The 18,365-nt window shown below is 48.7% G+C and overlaps 1 protein-coding gene across 19 annotated transcripts in view; it reads right to left on the bottom strand.

Annotated features, from left to right (window-relative positions):
* The window catches only part of PTPRF (protein tyrosine phosphatase receptor type F), a 1,358,330-nt gene that overhangs the window by 12,568 nt on the left and 1,327,397 nt on the right, over nucleotides 1–18,365 (bottom strand). The gene's annotated exons all lie outside the window — the stretch shown is intronic.

The following is an 18,365-nucleotide window of genomic DNA, read 5'->3' as shown; positions in this document are numbered from 1 at the left end:
GGCGTCTCGCCTCAACAAGAAGCTTCCGAGGTATTGTTCCAGGTCAAGGGACCCCAAGCCAGTGCAGTGGACGCCCTGGTAACTCCGTGGCTGTTTCAGTCGGTGTATGTGTTCCCTCCGCTTCCTCTCATTCCAAAGGTATTGGGAATCATTCGACGAGCAAGGATGCAAGCGATTCTTGTCGTTCCAGATTGGCCAAGAAGGTCCTGGTATCCAGATCTTCAGGAATTACTTGTGGAAGATCCTTGGCCGCTCCCTCTAAGAACGGACCTGTTATTGCAGGGACCATGCGTGTTTCCAGACTTACCGCGGCTGGAAGTTGAGCGCCAAATCTTAGCTCGGAAAGGTATTCCCGGGGAGGTCATTCCCACTCTCCTTAAGGCAAGGAAGGAGGTTACGGCGAAACATTATCACTGTATTTGGAGAAAGTATGTTTCGTGGTGTGAGACTAAAGCTGCTCCTGCGGAAGAATTTCACTTGGGTCGGTTTCTCCATTTTTTGCAGGCAGGCGTCGATGCCGGCCTGAAATTGGGTTCCATCAAGGTGCAGATTTCGGCTTTATCTATCTTCTTTCAGAAGGAATTGGCTGTTCTCCTTGAGGTTCAGACTTTTGTGAAGGGAGTGATGCATATCCATCCTCCGTTTGTGCCCCCGGTGGCACCATGGGATCTTGAAGTGGTCTTACGGTTTCTTATGTCTTCCTGGTTTGAACCTTTGCGTAAGGTTGAGTTAAAGTTTCTCACTTGGAAGGTGGTCATGCTGTTGGCTCTGGCATCTGCCAGGCGGGTGTCTGAGTTGGCGGCCTTATCTCACAAGAGTCCGTACTTGATCTTCCATTCGGATAGAGCGGAATTGAGGACTTGTCAACAATTTCTGCCGAAGGTGGTTTCTTCGTTTCACATTAACCAACCTATTGTGGTACCTGTGGCTACGGATGCTGTGGCAGTTCCAAAGTCTCTTGATGTTGTAAGAGCTTTGAAGATCTACGTCGCCAGAACGGCGGTGGCCAGGAAGTCAGAGGCGCTGTTTGTCCTGTATGCTTCCAACAAGAGTGGTCATCCTGCTTCGAAGCAGACTATTGCACGCTGGATTTGTGGTACGATTCAGCAAGCTCATTCTTCGGCTGGGCTACCGATGCCAAAATCAGTGAAGGCCCATTCTACCAGGAAGGTGGGCTCATCTTGGGCGGCTGCCCGAGGGGGTCCCGGCACTTCAGCTTTGCCGAGCAGCTACTTGGTCGGGTTCAAACACCTTTGCTAAGTTTTACAAGTTTGATACCCTGGCTGAGGAGGACCTTATGTTTGCTCAATCGGTGCTGCAGAGTCGTCCGCAATCTCCCGCCCGTGTTGGAGCTTTGGTATAGACCCCATGGTCCTTTTGGAGTCCTCAGCATCCTCTAGGACGTAAGAGAAAATAAGAATTTACTTACCGATAATTCTATTTCTCGTAGTCCGTAGTGGATGCTGGGGACTCCGTAAGGACCATGGGGAATAGCGGCTCCGCAGGAGACAGGGCACAAAAGTAAAAGCTTTAGGATCAGGTGGTGTGCACTGGCTCCTCCCCCTATGACCCTCCTCCAAGCCTCAGTTAGGATACTGTGCCCGGACGAGCGTACACAATAAGGAAGGATTTTGAATCACGGGTAAGACTCATACCAGCCACACCAATCACACTGTACAACCTGTGATCTGAACCCAGTTAACAGCATGATAACAGCGGAGCCTCTGAAAAGATGGCTCACAACAATAATAACCCGATTTTTGTAACAATAACTATGTACAAGTATTGCAGACAATCCGCACTTGGGATGGGCGCCCAGCATCCACTACGGACTACGAGAAATAGAATTATCGGTAAGTAAATTCTTATTTTCTCTGACATCCTAAGTGGATGCTGGGGACTCCGTAAGACCATGGGGATTATACCAAAGCTCCCAAACGGGCGGGAGAGTGCGGATGACTCTGCAGCACCGAATGAGAGAACTCCAGGTCCTCCTCAGCCACGGTATCAAATTTGTAGAATTTTGCAAACGTGTTTGCCCCTGACCAAGTAGCAGCTCGGCAAAGTTGTAAAGCCGAGACCCCTCGGGCAGCCGCCCAAGATGAGCCCACCTTCCTTGTGGAATGGGCATTTACATATTTTGGCTGTGGCAGGCCTGCCACAGAATGTGCAAGCTGAATTGTACTACACATCCAACTAGCAATCGTCTGCTTAGAAGCAAGAGCACCCAGTTTGTTGGGTGCATACAGGATAACAGCAAGTCAGTTTTCCTGACTCCAGCCGTCCTGGAAACATATATTTTCAGGGCCCTGACAACATCTAGCAACTTGGAGTCCTCCAAGTCCCTAGTAGCCGCAGGTACCACAATAAGCTGGTTCAGGTGAAACGCTGACACCACCTTAGGGAGAAACTGGGGACGAGTCCGCAGCTCTGCCCTGTCCGAATGGACAATCAGATATGGGCTTTTGTGAGACAAAGCCGCCAATTCTGACACTCGCCTGGCCGAGGCCAGGGCCAACAGCATGGTCACTTTCCATGTGAGATATTTCAAATCCACAGATTTGAGCGGTTTAATGTGATTTGAGGAATCCCAGAACTACGTTGAGATCCCACAGTGCCACTGGAGGCACAAAAGGGGGTTGTATATGCAGTACTCCCTTGACAAACTTCTGGACTTCAGGAACTGAAGCCAATTCTTTCTGGAAGAAAATCGACAGGGCCGAAATTTGAACCTTAATGGACCCCAATTTGAGGGCCATAGACACTCCTGTTTGCAGGAAATGCAGGAATCGACCGAGTTGAAATTCCTCCGTGGGGGCCTTCCTGGCCTCACACCATGCAACATATTTTCGCCAAATGTGGTGATAATGTTGTGCGGTCACCTCCTTCCTGGCTCTGACCAGGGTAGGGATGACCTCTTCCGGAATGCCTTTTTCCCTTAGGATCCGGCGTTCAACCGCCATGCCGTCAAACGCAGCCGCGGTAAGACTTGGAACAGACATGATCCTTGCTGAAGCAAGTCCCTTCTTAGTATCTCTTGAAGTTCCGGGTACCAAGTCCTTCTTGGCCAATCCGGAGCCACGAGTATAGTTCTTACTCCTCTCCGTCTTATAATTCTCAGTACCTTGGGTATGAGAGGCAGAGGAGGGAACACATACACCGACTGGTACACCCACGGTGTTACCAGAGCGTCCCTGCTATTGCCTGAGGGTCTCTTGACCTGGCGCAATACCTGTCCAGTTTTTTGTTCAGACGGGACGTCATCATGTCCACCTTTGGTCTTTCCCAACGGTTCACAATCATGTGGAAGACTTCCAGATGAAGTCCCCACTCTCCCGGGTGGAGGTCGTGCCTGCTGAGGAAGTCTGCTTCCCAGTTGTCCACTCCCGGAATGAACACCGCTGATAGTGTTATCACATGATTTTTCGCCCAGCGAAGAATCCTTGCTGCCATTGCCCTCCTGCTTCTTGTGCCGCCCTGTCTGTTTACGTGGGCGACTGCCGTGATGTTGTCCGACTGGATCAGCACCGGTTGACTTTGAAGCAGAGGTCTTCCTAGGCTCAGAGCATTGTAAATTGCCCTTAGCTCCAGTATATTTATGTGGAGAGAAGTCTCCAGACTTGACCACACTCCTTGGAAATTTCTTCCCTGTGTGACTGCTCCCCAGCCTCTCAGGCTGGCATCCGTGGTCACCAGGACCCAGTCCTGAATGCCGAATCTGCTGCCCTCTAGTAGATGAGCACTCTGCAGCCACCACAGAAGAGACACCCTTGTCCTTGGAGACAGGATTATCCGCTGATGCATCTGAAGATGCGATCCGGACCATTCGTCCAGCAGATCCCACTGAAAAATTCTTGCGTGAAATCTGCCGAATGGAATCGCTTCGTAAGAAGCCACCATTTTTCCCAGGACTCTTGTGCATTGATGCACTGACACTTGGCCTGGTTCTAGGAGGTTCCTAACTAGCTCGGATAACTCCCTGGCTTTCTCCTCCGGGAGAAACACCTTTTTCTGGACTGTGTCCAGAATCATCCCTAGGAACAGCAGACGTGTCGTCGGAATCAGCTGCGATTTTGGAATATTTAGAATCCACCCGTGCTGTCGTAGAACTACTTGAGATAGTGCTACTCCGACCTCCAACTGTTCTCTGGACCTTGCCCTTATCAGGAGATCGTCCAAGTAAGGGATAATTAAGACGCCTTTTCTTTGAAGAAGAATCATCATTTCGGCCATTACCTTGGTAAAGACCCGGGGTGCCGTGGACAATCCAAACGGCAGCGTCTGAAACTGATAGTGACAGTTCTGTACCACAAACCTGAGGTACCCTTGGTGAGAAGGGCAAATTGGGACATGGAGGTAAGCATCCTTGATGTCCAGGGACACCATATAGTCCCCTTCTTCCTGGTTCGCTATCACTGCTCTGAGTGACTCCATCTTGATTTGAACCTTTGTATGTAAGTTTTCAAAGATTTCAGATTTAGAATAGGTCTCACCGAGCCGTCTGGCTTCAGTACCACAAATAGTGTGGAATAATACCCCTTTCCTTGTTGTAGGAGGGGTACTTTGATTATCACCTGCTGGGAATACAGCTTGTGAATTGTTTCCAATACTGCCTCCCTGTCGGAGGGAGACGTTGGTAAAGCAGACTTCAGGAACCTGCGAGGGGGAGACGTCTCGAATTCCAATCTGTACCCCTGGGATACTACTTGTAGGATCCAGGGGTCCACTTGCGAGTGAGCCCACTGCGCGCTGAAACTCTTGAGACGACCCCCCACCGCACCTGAGTCCGCTTGTACGGCCCCAGCGTCATGCTGAGGACTTGGCAGAAGCGGTGGAGGGCTTCTGTTCCTGGGAAGGAGCTGCCTGCTGCAGTCTTCTTCCCTTTCCTCTACCCCTGGGCAGATATGACTGGCCTTTTGCCCGCTTGCCCTTATGAGGACGAAAGGACTGAGGCTGAAAAGACGGTGTCTTTTTCTGCTGAGATGTGACTTGGGGTAAAAAAGGTGGATTTTCCAGCTGTTGCCGTGGCCACCAGGTCCGATGGACCGACCCCAAATAACTCCTCCCCTTTATACGGCAATACTTCCATGTGCCGTTTGGAATCTGCATCACCTGACCACTGTCGTGTCCATAAACATCTTCTGGCAGACATGGACATCGCACTTACTCTTGATGCCAGAGTGCAAATATCCCTCTGTGCATCTCGCATATATAGAAATGCATCTTTTAAATGCTCTATAGTCAATAAAATACTGTCCCTGTCAAGGGTATCAATATTTTCAGTCAGGGAATCCGACCAAGCCACCCCAGCGCTGCACATCCAGGCTGAGGCGATCGCTGGTCGCAGTATAACACCAGTATGTGTGTATATACTTTTTAGGATATTTTCCAGCCTCCTATCAGCTGGCTCCTTGAGGGCGGCCGTATCTGGAGACGGTAACGCCACTTGTTTTGATAAGCGTGTGAGCGCCTTATCCACCCTAGGGGGTGTTTCCCAACGCGCCCTAACTGCTGGCGGGAAAGGGTATAACGCCAATAATTTTCTATCGGGGGAAACCCACGCATCATCACACACTTCATTTAATTTATCTGATTCAGGAAAAACTACAGGTAGTTTTTTCACACCCCACATAATGCCCTTTTTTGTGGTACTTGTAGTATCAGAAATATGTAACACCTCCTTCATTGCCCTTAACATGTAACGTGTGGCCCTAATGGAAAATACGTTTGTTTCTTCACCGTCGACACTGGAGTCAGTGTCCGTGTCTGTGTCGACCGACTGAGGTAATGGGCGTTTTAAAGCCCCTGACGGTGTTTGAGACGCCTGGACAGGTACTAATTGGTTTGCCGGCCGTCTCATGTCGTCAACCGACCTTGCAGCGTGTTGACATTATCACGTAATTCCCTAAATAAGCCATCCATTCCGGTGTCGACTCCCTAGAGAGTGACATCACCATTACAGGCAATTGCTCCGCCTCCTCACCAACATCGTCCTCATACATGTCGACACACACGTACCGACACACAGCACACACACAGGGAATGCTCTGATAGAGGACAGGACCCCACTAGCCCTTTGGGGAGACAGAGGGAGAGTTTGCCAGCACACACCAAAACGCTATAATTATACAGGGACAACCTTATATAAGTGTTTTCCCTTATAGCATCTTAATATATTATAATATCGCCACACAAAATGCCCCCCCTCTCTGTTTTAACCCTGTTTCTGTAGTGCAGTGCAGGGGAGAGCCTGGGAGCCTTCCTAGCAGCGGAGCTGTGTAGGAAAATGGCGCTGTGTGCTGAGGAGAATAGGCCCCGCCCCCTTTTCGGCGGGCTTCTTCTCCCGTTTTTCTGACAACCTGGCAGGGGTTAAATACATCCATATAGCCCCAGAGGCTATATGTGATGTATTTTTAGCCAGCATAGGTACTTTCATTGCTGCCCAGGGCGCCCCCCCCAGCGCCCTGCACCCTCAGTGACCGTTGGTGTGAAGTGTGCTGAGAGCAATGGCGCACAGCTGCCGTGCTGTACGCTACCTTAAGAAGACTGGGAAGTCTTCAGCCGCCGATTTCTGGACCTCTTCTCTCTTCAGCATCTGCAAGGGGGTCGGCGGCGCGGCTCCGGTGACCCATCCAGGCTGTACCTGTGATCGTCCCTCTGGAGCTAGTGTCCAGTAGCCTAAGAAGCCAATCCATCCTGCACGCAGGTGAGTTCACTTCTTCTCCCCTAAGTCCCTCGTTGCAGTGAGCCTGTTGCCAGCAGGACTCACTGAAAATAAAAAACCTAACAAAACTTTTACTCTAAGCAGCTCTTTAGGAGAGCCACCTAGATTGCACCCTTCTCGGCCGGGCACAAAAACCTAACTGAGGCTTGGAGGAGGGTCATAGGGGGAGGAGCCAGTGCACACCACCTGATCCTAAAGCTTTTACTTTTGTGCCCTGTCTCCTGCGGAGCCGCTATTCCCCATGGTCCTTACGGAGTCCCCAGCATCCACTTAGGACGTCAGAGAAAATAGGATTTTAGTACCTACCGGTAAATCCTTTTCTCCTAGTCCGTAGAGGATGCTGGGCGCCCATCCCAGTGCGGACGGTTACTTGCAGTGTATTATTGCTAGTTGCATTGGTTTACACACGGGTTGTGTATTTGTTGTTTCAGCTTGTTGCTGTAGTTAAATTCATACTGTTATCTGGTTTACTGTTACTCCGGTTGTACGGTATGTTGTGGTGTGGGCTGGTATGTTCTAGCCCTTAGTTTAAACAAAAAATCTTTTCCTCGAAATGTCCGTCTCTCCTGGGCACAGTTCCTATAACTGAGGTCTGGAGGAGGGGCATAGAGGGAGGAGCCAGTTCACACCCAGTCAAAGTCTTTTCAGTGTGCCCAAGATCCTGCGGATCCCATCTATACCCTATGGTCCTTTTGGAGTCCCCAGCATCCTCTACGGACTAGGAGAAAAGGATTTACCGGTAGGTACTAAAATCCTATTAGATACAGCGCTGCATTAATGAACTCATTCTAAGGTGTTATATACAGCGCTGCAATAATGAACTTATTCCAAGGTGATATATACAGCGCTGTTATAATGAACTTATTCTAAGGTGTTATATACAGCGCTGCAATAATGAACTTATTCTAAGGTGTTCTATACAGCGTTGTTATAATGAACTTATTTTAATGTGTTATATACAGCGCTGCATTAATGAACTTATTCTAAGGTGTTATATACAGAGCTGCAATAATGAGCTTATTTTAAGGTGATATATACAGCGCTGCAACAATGAACTTATTCTAAGGTGTTATATACAGCGCTGCATTAATAAATTTATTCTAAGGTGTTATATACAGCGTTGGTATAATGAACTTATTCTAAGGTGTTATATACAGCGCTGCAATAATGAACTTATTCTAAGGTGCTATATACAGCTCTGCATTAATGAACTTATTCTAAGGTGATATATGCAGCGCTGTTATAATGAACTTTTCTCTTACGTCCTAGAGGATGCTGGGGTCCACATTAGTACCATGGGGTATAGACGGGTCCACTAGGAGCCATTGGCACTTTAAGAGTTTGAGAGTGTGGGCTGGCTCCTCCCTCTATACCCCTCCTACCAGACTCAGTTTAGAAAATGTGCCCGGAGGAGCCGGTCACAGCTAGGGGAGCTCTACAGAGCTGCTTTAGTAAAGTTTATTTTAGAGTTTATTATTTTACAGGGAGGCTGCTGGCAACAGCCTCCCTGCATCGTGGGACTAAGGGGGGGGGGGGGGGGGGGGGGAGTAGTGTCCGCCCTGCGGGGTCTGAGCCACTATCTCCGCTGACAGGACACTGAGCTCCTGAGGGGATCGAACATTCCCCGCCACAGGGGATCGTTAACCCCGGCAGCATGCCACCACCCCCTTACAGAACCAGAAGATCAGTGGCGAGTGAGTCACCAGCCCCCCTAGCAAGCGGGGGGGCCGGTGTGAAGATGGCGGCAACAGGGTATGGAGCGCAGTACTAACTGCGCTCCAGGGCTTAGTGGTACATAGTGCGACGCTGTGAGGGGCGGCCTGAGCCAGCGCCTACACCCTACGCTGACCTCTCAAGCCTGTCAGGTTCCCAGGATCGCTGCCAGCACAATTCCTCAGGCCAGTATAATCTCCAGAAGAGCGGGTAGACAGCGCCATTAAGGGGGCGGAGCTTCTCCTCAGAGCGGACCCAGCAGCGTTCAGCGCCATTTTCCTGCCTGCAGAAACGCTGTCAGTGAAGAGCAGTCCCTCCAGAGCAACTCCAGCTATCTCTTACGGTACCAGGGGGTTGTAGGAAGGTGGGAGACTGTGTAAAGACTGTGTAACCTATTAAGGTGCACAGTCAGCGCTGGTTGGGGTCTCCCTATACCATTGAATGCGCTGTGTGTGGGTTGGCTCCAATCTCTGTCTCTCTCTCTAGCCATTCCTGGGGGTGAAACTCTGTCTAGTCTCCCGTGTGTGTGTGTGTGTGTGTGTGTGTGTGTGTGTGTGTGTGTGTGTGTGTGTGTGTGTGTGTGTGTGGAATGTCTGTGGTCTCCATTTAGCTGTGTCCAGGGACTCTGTCATATGCTGCAGAGGATATGTCTTCTCAGGATGATCTCAGTCCATGTAATCAGGATTGCACTGTTTTAGAGCAGATACTAGGAAGGGAGCCTGAATGGTTATCCTCTATCAAATCTATGATAACTCAGATTTCTACTAGGGTTGCACAGAATGAATCTACAACTCAGGTTTTACAACACTCTATGGCAGTTTGGTCCGGTTCTGTTATCTCAGGGCCCCCCTCTGTAGGTTCCCACAAACGTGGTCTTGCTCAGATTATGCAAGATGACACGGATACCGATTCTGACACGGCAGACGGTGATGGGGATGTGCTGCGGGGGGCTGCATCTCTTGCAAAAGGGGTGCAGTTGATGATAGAGGCTATCAGGGATGTATTGAATATTGCTGATACCTGACTAGGTTGAGGAGGCTTACTTCACTGACAATAAGAAAGCCTCGCTAACCTTCCCTGCGTCCAAAGAATTAAATGTTATTTTTGAGAAAGCGTGGGAAAACCCGGAGAAAAAATTCCAGATCCCTAGAAGGGTTCTGGTTGCTTTCCCCTTCCCTGAGGAGGATAGATAAAAATGGGAAAACCTACCCATAGTGGACGCATGTATCCAGACTCTCGAAAAAGGTGGTTTTACCTGTCCCAGGATCTACCACCTTAAAGGACGCGGCTGATCGCAAAATTGATACTACGCTCAAATCCATGTACACGGCTTCTGGGGCGATACTACGTCCTACTATTGCCTGTGCATGGATTTCCAAAGCCATAGTAAAGTGGTCAGGCACATTACTTGAGGATTTAGATACAATGGATAAAAGTGACGTTGAATTGTTTTTACGTAACGTTCAGGATTCTGCAGGATTTATGGTGGAATCCATGCAAGACCTGGGTTCAATGGCTGCTGGAATATCTTCCATGTCGGTCTCAGCTCGTCGAGGACTGTGGCTGCGCCAGTGGTCTGCCGACGCGGAATCCAGGAGAGGTGTGGAGACCCTACCCTACACAGGTCAGGCTCTCTTTGGGGAAGCATTGGATGCATGGATCTCCATGGCTACGGCGGGTAAGTCACCTTTTCTCCCCTCAGCTGCACCTGTTACGAAGTAACCGTTTTCTTCAGCTGCATCACAGTCCTTTCGGGTTAAAACGAGAAAGGCCAAACCGTCTAACACTTTCTTTAGAGGAGGTCGACCAAAATCCAAGAAACCTGCTGCCGCGGGTTCCCAGGAACAGAAGCCTGCTTCAGGGGATCCGGATTGAAAGTCGACAGTAACTAGGTCGACAATGTCTAGGTCGACCACTATTGGTCGACAGTAACTAGGTCGACAGGGTATATACAAAAAGAATCAAAATATTGCGCTCAGGCGCTCACACTTGAACACTTCCCTTAATAATTATTATGAGACGCGTCTTGAAATTTCTCTCCTTTCAATTGATCATGGAGTGTCCTCGTACATGTAAAAGAAAACAAATATACACCGCGATCCTCGTGTATTATTTCCAAATGATGTATAGGTCACCCCCCCCTTCTTGTGTGATTAGTACAAACAGGGAAAATATGTATTATATTGGGGAGCTCCCCCTTCCAATACACTTGGTGTAAGTGTATATTTGTTTTCTTTTACATGTACGAGGACACTCCATGATCAATTGAAAGGAGAGAAATTTCAAGACGCATCTCATAATAATTATTAAGGGAAGTGTTCAAGTGTGAGCGCCTGAGCGCAATATTTTGATTCTTTTTGTATATTGTCTGTTTTGTGGAATAGTTTGTGGTTCCTTTTCAAAATATTTCTCAGGTTGCTCCACCATAGCGCATAGAGGCACCTCACATATCTTTTTGAGGTCGACAGGGTGTCTAGGTCGACATGTTCTAGGTCGACAGGTCAAAAGGTCGACATGAGTTTTTCACAATTTTTTTCTTTTTTTTAACCTTTTCATACTTAACGATCCACGTAGACTACGATTGGAACGGTAATCTGTGCCGAGCGAAGCGGTAGCGGAGCGAAGGCACCATGCCCGAAGCATGGCGAGCGAAGCGAGCCATGCGAGGGGACGCGGTGCACTAATTGGGGTTCCCGGTCACTCTACGAAGAAAACGACACCAAAATAACATTAAAAACTCATGTCGACCTTTTGACCTGTCGACCTAGAACATGTCGACCTAAAGACCCTGTCGACCTAGTTACTGTCGACCAATAGTGGTCGACCTAGACATTGTCGACCTAGTTACTTTCAACTTTCAATACCACACCCTGCTTCAGGTACGCCAAAGTCCTCAGCATGACGGTGGACCGCGCGGCCCGGAGATAGGGCCAGTGGGGGCAAGACTCAGACATTTCAGTTACGCCTGGGTGTCGTCCAGCCTGGACCCCTCCTCACCGATTCTTCAAATCAGGCTTGCCAGCTTTGCCGGCAGACAGGGCTACCCTACGGGGAGCCATCCAAAAGTTGGTGGAGGCACAGGTTATTGTACCAGTTCCTCCCCAGATGCAAAACAAAGGTTACTATTCAAACCTTTTCGTGGTACTGAAACCGGATGGTTCGGTCTGGCCCATTCTGAACTTAAAATCACTAAACCCCTTTCTGAGGGAGTTCAAGTTCAAAATGAAGTCTCTAAGGGCGGTGATTTCAGGTCTGGAGGAGGGGGAATTCCTGGTATCCCTGGATATCAAGGATGCGTACCTCCACATTCCGATTTGGCAGCCGCATCAAGCTTATCTCCAATTCGCACTGTTGGACTGTCATTTTCAATTCCAGGCCCTGCCATTCGGCCTCTCCACAGCACCAAGGGTATTCACCAAGGTGATGGTGGAAATGATGGTTCTCCTCCGCAGACAGGGGGTGAACATAATTCCATATTTGAACGATCTGCTGATAAAGGCATCGTCCAAGTAGAAGCTGTTACAGTCCATAGCTCTCACGATCCAACTTCTCAAGGAACATGGTTGGTTCCTGAATCTTCCAAAATCACATTTGGAACCAACCAGGAGGTTGTCATTTCTGGGAATGATCCTCAACACGGAAGTGCGGAGGATGTTTCTTCCAGAGTAAAAAGCGTTGGTGATACAAACAATGGCCCGGGATGTCCTGAAGCCGGCCCGGGTGTCAGTTCATCAGTGCATTTGCCTTCTGGGAAAGATGGTGGCCTCTTACGAGGCTCTACAGTACGGGATATTTCATGCTCGGTCCTTCCAACTGGATCTCCAAGACAAATGGTCGGGATCTCATCTGCACATGCACCAGAGAATACGTCTGTCGCCAAAGGCCAGGATCTCACTCTTCTGGTGGCTGCAATTACCTCACCTTCTGGAGGGCCACAGGTTTGGGATTCAGGACTGGATCCTTCTAACCACGGATGCAAGTCTCCGGGGCTGGGGCGCAGTCACTCAACGGGAAACCTTCCAAGGAAGGTGGTCAAGTCTGGAAGCCGGCCTGCCGATAAACATTCTGGAATTAAGAGCAGTCTACAACGGGCTTCTACAAGCGACCCATCTTCTAAGAAATCGGGCCATTCAAGTGCAGTCGGACAATGTAACGACAGTGGCTTACATAAACCGACAGGGCGGAACGAAGAGCAGAGCTGCAATGTCAGAGGTAACAAGAATCATCCTCTGGGCAGAAAAACACGCGTTGGCGCTGTCAGCAATCTTCATACTGGGAGTAGACAACTGGGAAGCGGACTTCCTCAGCAGACACGATCTCCATCCAGGAGAGTGGGGCCTCTATCCGGAGGTGTTCACGGAGGTGACAAGTCTTTGGGGGTGTACCTCAAATAGACATGATGGCCTCTCGTCTCAACAAGAAGCTTCGGCGGTGGACACCCTAGTGACTCTGTGGGTGTTCCAGTCGGTGTACGTGTTTCCTCCACTTCCACTCATTCCAAGAGTTCTAAAAATCATAAGGAGAACAAAAGTTCAAGCAATCCTCATTGCTTCTGGATCTACTGCTAGAAGAGCCGAGGCCTCTTCCTCTTCGGGAAGACCTGCTGCAGCAGCGGCCGTTCGCTTATCAAGACTTACCGTGGCTATGTTTGACGGCATGGAGGTTGAACACCAGATATTACCTTGGAAGGGCATTCCGAACAAAGTCATTCCTACCCTGATACAGGCTAGGAAAGGAGTAACGTCTAAACACTATCATCGCATTTGGAAAAAGTATGTATCTTGGTGTGAATCCAAGAAATTTCCTACAGTGGAGTTTCAACTGGGACGTTTTTCTCCTCTTCCTGCAAGCAGGTGTGGATATGGGCCTGAGGTTGGGGTCTGTAAAGGTCCAGATTTCAGCCCTATCCATTTTCTTCCAGAAGCAGTTGGTTGCCCTCCCTGAGGTTCAGACTTTTTTGAAGGGAGTTCTGCACATCCAGCCTCCCTTCGTGCCGCCTACGGCGCCCTGGGATCTTAACGTGGTGTTGCAGTTCCTCCAGTCGGACTGGTTTGAGCCTCTACAGGAGGTTGAGGTCAAGTTTCTCACGTGGAAGGCTGTCACTTTGTTGGCCTTGGCTTCTGCTAGACGTGTGTCAGAGTTGGGGGCTTTGTAATTTAAAAGCCCATACTTGATCTTCCATGAAGATAGAGCTGAGCTCCGGACACGTCCGCAGTTCCTTCCGAAGGTTGTGTTGGCATTTCATATCAACCAACCTATTGTGGTGCCAGTTGCTACTGACTCCTCAATTTCATCAAAGTCCTTGGATGTTGTAAGGGCTCTGAAAATCTATGTGAAGAGGACTGCTCGTCACAGAAAATCGGACTCTCTGTTTGTCCTGTATGATCCCATGAAACTTGGGTGTCCTGCTTCTAAGCAGACAATCTCTCTCTGGATCAGGTTCACTATCCAGCATGCGTATTCTACGGCAGGATTGCAGTGTCCTATGTCTGTTAAGGCCCACTCTACTCGTAAGGTGGGTTCTTCCTGGGCGGCTGCCCGGGGTGTCTCTGCTTTACAGCTTTGCCGAGTGGCTACTTGGTCTGGGTTGAACACGTTTGCTAAGTTCTACAGGTTTGATACTTTGGCCTCTGAGGATCTGAAGTTTGGTCAATCAGTTCTGCAGGAGCCTCCGCGCTCTCCCTCCCGTTCTGGGAGCTTTGGTACATCCCCATGGTACTAATGTGGACCCCAACATCCTCTAGGACGGAAGAGAAAATAGGATTTTAATTACCTACCGGTAAATCCTTTTCTCGTAGTTCGTAGAGGATGCTGGGTGCCCACCCAGCGCTTCGTGATCCTGCAGGGGTTACTTAGTTCACTACTGCTTAGTTCTTGGTTAAGTACTCTTTTGTTACTTGGTAAGTAATCTTGTTCAGCCGTTGTTGTTTTTTTTAAGCTAGTTAGCTTGATGTGCCTTGTATGTGTGAGCTGGTGTGAATCTCGCCACTATCTGTGTAAAATCCTTCTCTCGAAGATGTCCATCTCCTCGGGCATAGTTTCTAGACTTAGTCTGGTAGGAGGGGCATAGAGGGAGGAGCCAGCCCACACTCTCAAACTCTTAAAGTTCCGATGGCTCCTAGTGGACCCGTCTATAGCCCATGGTACTAAAGTGGACCCCAGCATCCTCTACGGACTACGAGAAAAGGATTTACCGGTAGGTAATTAAAATCCTATTATTAGAAGGTGTTATATACAGCGCTGTTATAATGAACTTATTCTAAGGTATTATACACAGCGCTGTTATAATGAACACTGTAAGGTGTTATACACAGCACTGTTACAATTAACTTACTCAACATTTACTGTAGGGATTTTATTATGCAAAACTCCTCTGGTACTCTCATTTGTTAGCACTGCAACATTCAGCCTTCGCTTTAACAATAAAATGTAAAAACTTAGCTCAGTGAGCAGAAACCTATTTCTATGTGCAGTGGAGGTGTAACTCAGTAATAAACGAGGCGTCATATACTGTAAAGACGTCCCACTCATTTTTCTGTGTCCCAAGCAGGGCTGCCATCAGAAATTGTGAGGCCCGGGACTGAGAATATAGGCAGGGCCCCCCACTAACACATACACGCACACTGCCCCATAGCCTGATTGGCTCTTGGCTGACGTTAAATTCAAAATATCACTGGATCTGACCATCCATGGTTGTGTGCCAGTGTGTCAGCTGTAACCAGCTGACAGGGGTGTATCTAGGGGTCCGAGCGCCCCATGTAAAGTAATTCCAATTCAAATTATGCCACACAGTATCACATTACACACTATAGTAGTGTCTCTTATTCACGTTATGCCACACAGTATCACATTACACCGTACAGTAGTGTCTCTTATTCACGTTATGCCACACAGTATCATATTACACCGCACAGTAGTGTCTCTTATTCACGTTATGCCACACAGTATCATATTACACCGCACAGTAGTGTCTCTTATTCACGTTATGCCACACAGTATCACATTACACTGCACAGTAGTGTCTCTTATTCACGTTATGCCACACAGTATCACATTACACCGCACAGTAGTGTCTCTTATTCACGTTATGCCACACAGTATCATAGTACACCACACAGTAGTGTCTCTTATTCACAGTATGCCGCACAGTATCATAGTACACCGCACAGTAGTGTCTCTTATTCACGTTATGCCACACAGTAGTACCCCTATACGGAAACACTGTCTATGGAAGGCATATGGGGAATGCAAATAGAGAATAGAAATGTGGACCGGTGCTAGTAAATATATTTCTATATTTGTAAGTGGAATGCGGTCAAACCGCATTCAGGGATGCGACTGCAATATCTCTGTTCTCAGCGCTCCGTCGATTGGATCACATTGGCTGCAAACACCTCTGCCTGATTGACGGCGGAGGGCGAGGGGCGGTGATGGACCGTTGCGGGGGCGGCAAGGGGAAAACGGGGTCAGGCCATCTGCATTTTTGGGGAGGCTGAGTGACATCACACGCAGCCACCCCTATGTGAAAAATGGCGGCGGACCACCTGTATACGCAACCTAGCTGCAGGGGGTATTCCACAGTTCAATTAAATTGTGGTCGCAGGCAGCATGCTGGACGGCCTTGCCCTGCGATGGATGAGCATTCCCCAGCATGCATTCTGCAATCCTTACCGAATAACCCCCACTGCCATTAGTACATCTGATCTCGCCCATAGGCACACACATATACACTTACATACATACTGTCACACATAGTACATATGATATACAGTACAGTCACACATGCAGTATATACAAATAGTTACACACATACAGTCACATTCATACATAGTTACACACTTATTCACATACATAGTCACACACTAATACTCAAATACAGTAGATACTTATACACACACAAACATACATACACATATAGTCACATACATAAATGCAGTCACAGACACACAGACAGACAGACTATATAGTGTTTACACTCCTCACGTCACAGACAGGGTACACACAATGCATGGACTTCAGTAGCTCCTTGTCCTCCCCCCCTCTCCTCCATGCTGCTGGTTGCCTGGCACTGACTGAGTGCTATGTAGCTCCGCCCCCCTGCTTCCACTCCGCCCACTTCCCGAAGGTCAATGCCGTGCCGTGCAGTCTTGTGCCACCCCTCCCCTCACTTAATCCGGATTGTACCTTGTGACTGTCTGTTACTGCCAGCGGCACAGCACTGCACTAGTGATCAATCAGACTCAAAATAAACTACAGCTCCCAACAACAAGGGATGCTGGGAGCTGTAGTTTATGTTGAGTCTGATTACAAGTGAGGTGCGGTGCAGACAGTCACCAAGTCTGACAGTACTACTGGATTCTACCCCCTGGCCGTGGATGGCACTGCCAGATGGCGCCCCCTCCTTGCCTGGCATCCCTGGCGAGTGCCATCCTGGCCAATGGGTAGATACACCCCTGCCAGCTGGCAACCTGGCCCCTATCACACAGCTGCCACCCAAGCTTCCCTCTCGGTCTGGGTGACTGAAGTCCCAGCCATCCCCCCCTTATGGCAGCCCTGGCAGAGGCAGCAGATTAAAGAGGCGCTGGCACTGAGGGGTGTATGTGGGGTCTCTCTCTGTGGACATCAGGGAAACTGGAGGAGCCAGTCCTGGCCTGGAAAACTATATCCTGATGCCATCCTGCCAACCCCCGGGCCCCCTTCTGCCTTTCAGCAATATTAGACTTACGCACAACCTCTATCTTGTGTCAGCGTCTTCTCTCCCATAATGACGCTGTCTCCCAGCACTTGTTCATATGGGATCATGGTGGTCTGGATTCAACCACCAGGCAAGTGACCCTATTCGGGATGCTGGTGTCAGCATTCCGATTAGTGTCGGGATCCCGGCTTGTGGTATTTCGACTGCTGGGAACCCACCGGGATCTTAGACGGACCCCCAATATATACAATATTACACATACGGGCAGTACGGATGGTGTAGTGGTTAGCATTACCTCCTCACAGCACTGAGGTCATGGGTTCGATTCCCACCATGGCCCTAACTGTGGGGAGTTTGTATATTCTCCCCGTACTTGCGTGGGTTTCCTCCGGGTACTCCGGTTTCCTCCCACAATCCAAAAATATACTGGTAGGTCAATTGGATCCCTAAAAAATGAACCCTAGTGTGTATGTGTGTACATGTGATAGGGAATATAGATTGTTAGCTCCACTGGGGCAGGGACTGATGTGAATGGACAAATATTCTGTGTAAAGCGCTGCGGAATATGTGTGCGCTATATAAATAACTGGTAATAAATAATAATAAATAAATATAGCCGTATGCACCACAATATAATAAATGACAAAGCTGCAAGATAATGTTATCAGTTACCTGCTAATTAGATACACTTACTGAAATGTTCTCCAATAATAAACAGGAAAAACCTTCTCTCCCCAACATATATATCATAATAATGCATTTATATATCAACATATCAGTTAAACGAAGTTCCTACATATAAGGTGACTTGCATTATGGGCTTAATGATCCCTTAAACCTCTTTAGCAATTGTTGATTGGTTGTGTTGTGCTGAATGGGTAAATTATAATACAACAATGCCATTACTGGGGGGAGCTGCGAGGCGTGCCGTGCGCTAGCAGACATCATTTCCCTGCAATAGGTATCCAAAATCAGGTCTTACTCCACATCACTATCTGCATTTATTGTTTCTCTCATTAAGCTCAGTGCACCGTAAAATTATATTATAATTGAAAATTAAATTAAAACATTACACTCTTAATTTGCTTGTCTACCGTCTATTGCAATGCGTCTTATCTCTCTCTCTGCGTGCGGGGTGTCAGAGGAAGGGCAGATACTATCTGTCTCTGGGGGCTGCCATGCAGTAAGCAGACAATAACAGCGCCAATCCCGCTCGACGCGCAGGAAAATCTC

The sequence above is a fragment of the Pseudophryne corroboree genome, chromosome 9, assembly GCF_028390025.1.
Source record: "Pseudophryne corroboree isolate aPseCor3 chromosome 9, aPseCor3.hap2, whole genome shotgun sequence".
Classification (NCBI taxonomy): domain Eukaryota; kingdom Metazoa; phylum Chordata; class Amphibia; order Anura; family Myobatrachidae; genus Pseudophryne; species Pseudophryne corroboree.
The sequence above is the reverse complement of the archived record's forward strand: the minus strand, read 5'-3'. Positions and strand labels throughout refer to the sequence as shown.